The following is a 6,944-nucleotide window of genomic DNA, read 5'->3' on the forward strand; positions in this document are numbered from 1 at the left end:
AATGATCCCAGATAGCAAAATTTGTCTGGCCCACCACAGGGCCACATCCTTGCTTCAATTCTGGCCCAGTTCTGGCTTGGTCCCCGGCCCAAAACTGGTCCACACATGGAAAATGGACACAAAAACAGTTCCTCCGGCCCAGATGAGGCCCACATCCTGTAAAATGATTTGTTTTGTTTATGTGGCCCAGTACTGGCCCAGACTCTGTAAAGTGACTTGTATTGTTTTATGTGGCCCAGTTCTGGCCCAGACACTGTAAGACAGATCTGGCTGAGACTCGGCTTGGTCCCCGGGCCAGATGTGGTCCAGAAACTAGGACATGCAATACATTTTAGCAGGAAAACACAAATTCAAACATTTAAAAAAGATTAAGGACTTTTATTCAAAAAATAACAAATACAATATAACATGAACATGTATTAACAATGATCAAATAAACTTTCAAATTAACATTAACGACGCATTTTAAACAATAACATTAGCAACTCATTTTAAACAATAATATTAACAACCCATTTTAAACAATAACAATACAAATAATAATAACAATAGAAAATAATAAAAATATATGTAAAATATATATATAAAATATATGTATAGAAAAAAATAGGAAGAAAAAATAAACTAATTTTAAACAATAATATTAACAACCCATTTTAAACAATAATACAAATAATAATAAAAATATATTTATATAGGAAGCGCACACACACACACAAATAATCCACAGTCACATGCACACACACACACACACACAAATAATTCACAGTCACATACACACACACACACACACACACACACACACACACACACACACACACACACACACACACACACACAAATAATTCACACAGTCACATGCACACACACACACACACACACACACACACACACACACACACACACACACACACAAATAATTCACACAGTCACATGCACACACACACACACACACACACACACACACACAAATAATTCTTAGTCACATGCACACACACAAATAATTCTCACAGTCACATACGCACACACACACACACACACACACACATTCACTCACACACACTCTCTGTGAACAACTTCTTTTTGCAGAAGCCTTCTCTTTCGTCCACCATCTCTATCTGCTGCCAGCTGGAGCCACCTTTTCATGGTCCCCTCGACCTCCATTTCAGCAGCACTGGCTGTGAGGGTTTTTTTCCGAACTACAGCTTTGAAATAAAGGAATAAATATTGTTAAGCATTACAGTTTTTTACAGTTGCTAGGACCAATTATTCTCTTTTTTTTTTGTTTACTCTTCACACTGTTGTGCTGTCTTCACACTGAAAGGGCAACAGTCATGAAAATATATTCATGTTTTGATGAATGAAACCAGGCTAAAACATTTTTAATTCTAACGTCTAGACATCACACCACTGAACAAGTTAAGAGAAGTTCCAGTTGAGGAAAATGTGTTTTACATTGCAAATATTCTTGATATTGGCTTGTCAACAACAATAACAACAACAACCTACTGTAACCAAACATTATGTTAGCACTGTTAAAATTAAGGCTTAAAATAATTTGATGGAAACAGTGAAACCAGTTAAGGCTTTCTGATATTTATCTTTGCCTCTACAATTTACATACTGCACCTTTAAGACATTTTCTGACATTTGTAAATGTATGATGTCCTTACCAATAACAACATCCTTTAGATGCAGGGCCGCAAGGGATATTTTACCATTTACCCCTTTCCAGTTTATGATTTTGGCTAACTCATTGGAAATTGTTCGCCGCATTATTCGCCACACAGTGTCCTTTACGTCGAACCCTCCAACCAGCCCTAGGTTATTAATCTAAGGGAAACACATGCTTCTTATCAATTATCTTCAAGTGACATATGAACTGTTAACACTGATAACAAGAGTTCCAAATTTAAAATACTGTTATCATTTATCATCCCATAAATTTAGTGACATGAGGGCAAGTAAAAGATGACATAATTCGAATATGTGGACATAATTTCCAACAAATGTACTTATTGCAGCAAGTACACATTGGAAAATGTACACACAGTCTAATTTTGTATTTTTCACAAGACAACTGTTTTTTTTATTCACACAGTTATTCCCTTTTTGGTGAGTAAACTTCTTAACTCACCAGGTTTTCTTTGAAATCAGGTGACAGCAATTTCTGCTCCAGTCTCTTGAGGCTCTCGAAGTCTTTTACTGGCAAAAGTCCATCTTCAATTTTAGAATTAGTGTCCTGGAGTTGTTTTGCATTAAGAATCCGCAGAATCGACTGTTGCTGGTCAAGAATCATCTCTTGTTTCGTCAGCATCTCACGGATTAGTGCTAGAACAGAAATGATTAAAAAATATAACATGAACAATGGTAAAAACAAAATTTAAAGGACTACATCATGGGGTGAACCTGTAGCCCTGTGAATGAGATTATGCATAAAGTTTATTATGAAACCAAAATACCAAAAATAAATAAACTGATCTGGAATTAATTCAATGTGCAAACTGTTGTAGTGTCTTTCTGGGCCGTGTCATAGGAAATACTAATAACTTTTTTGCACAATGTATAGATTTTACTAGTATTGGCACAATAATCTGTTTATTACACTTAAATATATATATATATATTTTTTTTTTACAGAATTAGTATATAAAGTTTTTAAATTTTAAAACGTGTGAACTTTGTATTCTGATAATTTAAATAATTTTGCTTGTAAAAGGTTCCTGCTATCTCATAATATATTATGAATATAATGTACACAGATTAACCAAAACATTATGACGATCTGCCTAATATGCTTTTGGATCTTCGCTGAGGCATGGACTCTACGAAGAAAGCGTTAGCATCCTTCAAGTCCTGTAGATTGTGAGGTGGAGCTGCCGTGGATTAAACTTGTTTGTCCAACACATCCCACAGACGCTCATTTGGATTGAGATCTGGGGAATTTGGAGGCCAAAGCAACACCTTGAACTCTTGCTCCAAGGTCCAAGGTCTGATGCTCACAGGCCCAATGTTGGTGGAGAGGGCAGGGGTCATCATAGGCACTCTGACTGGTCTGTGTTATGCAGCCCCATACGCAGAAGAGTACGATGCACTGTGCTATGACAAATGACTCCCAGTCGCTCAGAACTTTATTTCTTCCCATTTCTCCTGCATCTAACATTTTGACTACAAGAACTAAGGTTTTCTTACAATATAATCTACCCAGAGCTAAATATATGGCCCTGTTAGAAGATGATCAACGATATTCACTTCACCTGTGACTGCTCATAATGTTCTGGCTCATCAGTGTACAATAAATGTTACATTCCAGAAACCATGTTTATGTCTTACTAAATTCTGTGTTATGTTTCTTTTAATACTGAAGTTGCCTTTTTTATGCTTAAGTACATTCTGCTGATGAAAGAAAACATAGTTACAGACAATAACTTCAGGTGTAGGAGTCTGAGGACTCCTTTGGCATCCTTCTGGAGGCTGTATTGGGCTCTTTGGACCTTAAGGAAAATAATGCAAGGGCTAAATGGAAACCGTTTATTAATTTGTATGACATAATTTTGGCCTACACAAACTTACTGGTAATTAGTTCAGTTGACTTCTGTGCTCTGTTTCCACAGAGAGGTGTTTCTGGGAACCAGGATCGTGTAGGCTCTTGTGGAGCTGGAGAGGTTTTTAATAAAAAAAAGATGCAAATAGATTTTTTTAATAAAAAAAAAAAAGTATATGTCTGACATATACCCATAATTTCCTATAGAACCATGTGCTGTATATACTCACGTTCACATGTGAAATCATCAGTTGGCTAGATGGCATGGTGACTGGTCAGCATATCCGTAAAGGATATACTTTTTGTTTGTGTGGGTCGGACAAACTGGTGGACTGGTGGAGCAGTAGGAAGGCCTGTGCTACCCTGCTGTAATTCATCTTCTTCAGAGTCCATCTCAAAAGAGCTCAAAAGTCGAGTGCTTGGCCTTTAAAATATATATATTTTTAAATAAAGTAATTTGTGTCACTTTAGTGTACTGAGAAAATCATATAATGTGAAAAACACTTTATTATGAGACAACAGAAAACAAATATTACAAAAAATATTACACCTACATTTTACGCCTTGCTTTTTTTCGGCCTGGCTCCTCTGCTTCTGACTGAAGGTCAGATTGAACTTCAGCCTCTCAAACCTTCCTCCTTCCTTCCTCATAGTTATCTGTTTAAATAGAAAAGATAAATTAAATCTTAAATCACTATAATCATTCCTAAGAATACATGAATTAGAGATATCCAACATACCAGTAGTGAACAGCTCTCTAATCTCCCAGGACACCCAGTCTTGACTTGGCGTCACCTGCTGCTTTATTGCGGAGTGTAGGGAGATTCCCTTAAGATGTGGCCAGAAGCAAACTCCATTCTGTACCCACACACTCGGTACCAGCTCCACTTCTTTCGTTTTTATGAACTCCACCACTTTGTACATGTCTAAACTTTAATAATGAATTAAATAAATAAATGAAACAAATGATCTTTATGCTGCAGTGCTGTGTTATTCTAACACGATCTCATGAAAGTGCGCATCTATAGCACGAATTGTATTTATTGTGCAATTTATACGCAGAAATTTGTTTTTACGTGCATATGATACAAATTGTAAACCTCTTGGATAAGATTACTGGTGTGGGTTATGTGCATATTACACGCCACAACGTGTGTATCATGCATGCGAAAACTGCATAGGATATGCATGTAAAAACTAATTTCTGCATATAAATTGCATGATGAATACAATTCTGGCTATAGATAAGCACTTTCATGAGATCGGGCTGGTAAATCTCAGTTACACCATTACTCCATGTGCAGTAAAGGCACTGCAACAAATTGTCCTTGATATGGTAACCTCACATACTTTATAACATTTCCATTCAGCTCAATGTAGTTCAGGCTAGGTGAGAGGTTATCTACTAAATAGACCCCGATCTGAACAGAGTTTATGGGATAGTGAAAGAAAGGTTCCACGTCTTCATATTTTCTATAGATCAAATACACTTTCTCCTGACACTGAATTATATTCATAACTAATGCAAGGCAGCCTCCAATTTTAACACAGCTATCTCCAATACTTGACAGATTAACTCGAGTGCTACCAATATCAACCTCCTGAAACTGCCAAACTTTATTAAAACCGGGTGGGATTGGACCATTTTCGTGTTGTTTTTTCAAGAACATTCTCGTATTAGCCTTTACCACAGAACTATCCATTTCTGAGAGTCGTCGTATAACCTGTGATAGGGGATGGTGAGGAGTTCTTATCATTTTCTTTATTTGTCCCAAGAAATTTTCGAATGAAAACCCAGATATTAAGTCTAGTCTTCCATGTTTTTTGACATCCTCAGAAAGATGGGTTAGCCCATGTACATTATAGCTAACATATTCAGGACCATACAACTCACTAAAATGCTTTACAAATGACACTAGCAAGCTGTGAGCAAAGTCATTAAGACTTATACACAGAGTTGGACTGGAGAGAATGAAAATAGCCACAGATAACAACATAAAATTGTTGTACACTGGTTCTGACAGCACCTTGTGAAGAACCACTGGACCTGTGTATAACAGAAACTGTCGCAATTCTGTTGCTTTCCACCTAAGTCTCTCTGAGATTTGCCTAGGTTTCCTGGCAAAGTCCACAGGAATATAACGTCTCAAGCTAATGAGAGCATCTGAGATTGAAACACTTTGGCGCCCAGACAAACGACAGCATAAAGGCCCGGAAGCAAGCCATAAATCCAGCAGTTTTCGCATGACACCAAGACATACAAGGTGCATGTAATCATGTGGAAAGCATGATACCATGCCAATTCCTGCATCTTTAAAAGGTGAAGCTTCAAGATGATGTTCTTCATCCAACATGTTGAGGAAAGACTCATCAGTCCTATGCGGGCTGTTGACCTCAGGAAAGGTCATTCTGTGGCTAATATACACGCCAGATTGGATGCACTTATCACAACCTGAATAACCAGTATGTGATTTAATTCCCTTTATGAAAGCTCTAGCTGGAGCATCACAGATGACAGATGTTATTTTTATGAAAAATTGCTTTCCATTCATGACAAACCCATTGCTTAACTCTTGCAATTCACTGACTAGATCTTTTAAATAGTCGGTTAGTGATGTTGGCTTTGATTTACCACAGAACAGGGCAATAACAACTGGTTTATTTGTATAATCCTGCAGTAACCCTAGAATGGGCCAAAACTGCAATGACGAACTTTTGAACAGAGGTAAGCCATCCATGTTCAGCTGAATTTTGAACTCATTCTTATCTGGAACTGAAGACCAGATTTTTTCCAAGGTTTTGGAAAGAGCTTTAACAATACCAAAATAATGATATGTACCACCAGCAACATTTTGGATACTATATGAAGTTGTTGTTTTTAGGAGAGTCCTGCCATCTTTTGGTAGATAAGGATGCTGAAGTTTCAGGATACCTAAAAGGGCAGTCAAAGCCACTAAAGACACACTATAACTGACAGCCCAGTTACACAAAGACTCAGTAAGGGAAGGACTACATCCCCTGCCAACATCCTCCTCGTGCTCTCCTTCACTCTCTGCCTCAAAAAATACATCATCCTGACTGGCATCAAACCAGCTCGGTTCCTCATCATGCACTGCAGCACCATGACCATCGGTTTCTCCTAAATCATTACCAAACAAAGTGAGCATTACATTGACCTTCTTAACTGCTCTTTTTCTAACATTTCGTCTATCCATGATTTTGTAATGACCTGTTTGTTGCTGGTTCCAGTGTTGACTCGTTCTGGAGGAAGAAATGAAACACCCATTAATGCCAAACCAAAACACTATGACTAAGCAAACTTTTCTTAATATTATTTTATCTTAATATTATTTTAATATCTATCTATCTATCTATCTATCTAATCAATCTCATAGCTGAT

At 37.3% G+C, this 6,944-nt stretch overlaps 2 long non-coding RNA genes across 2 annotated transcripts; both read right to left on the minus strand.

Annotated features, from left to right (window-relative positions):
- Positions 1-710: 710 nt before the first annotated feature.
- On the minus strand, positions 711-2,331 carry LOC143741258 (uncharacterized). Its single transcript, XR_013204982.1, has 3 exons — positions 2,138-2,331; positions 1,674-1,833; positions 711-1,205 (listed from the first exon to the last, which is right to left on the minus strand). It is a non-coding gene; the product is annotated as an uncharacterized LOC143741258 (long non-coding RNA).
- A 1,146-nt stretch (positions 2,332-3,477) lies between these two features.
- On the minus strand, positions 3,478-4,569 carry LOC143741259 (uncharacterized). The gene is made up of 4 exons (XR_013204983.1): positions 4,285-4,569; positions 4,099-4,201; positions 3,775-3,968; positions 3,478-3,657 (listed from the first exon to the last, which is right to left on the minus strand). It is a non-coding gene; the product is annotated as an uncharacterized LOC143741259 (long non-coding RNA).
- Positions 4,570-6,944: the final 2,375 nt, after the last annotated feature.

This window comes from Siphateles boraxobius, unplaced genomic scaffold (assembly GCF_051911475.1).
Source record: "Siphateles boraxobius isolate OS27281-9 unplaced genomic scaffold, OSU_SipBor_1 183, whole genome shotgun sequence".
NCBI lineage: Eukaryota > Metazoa > Chordata > Actinopteri > Cypriniformes > Leuciscidae > Siphateles > Siphateles boraxobius.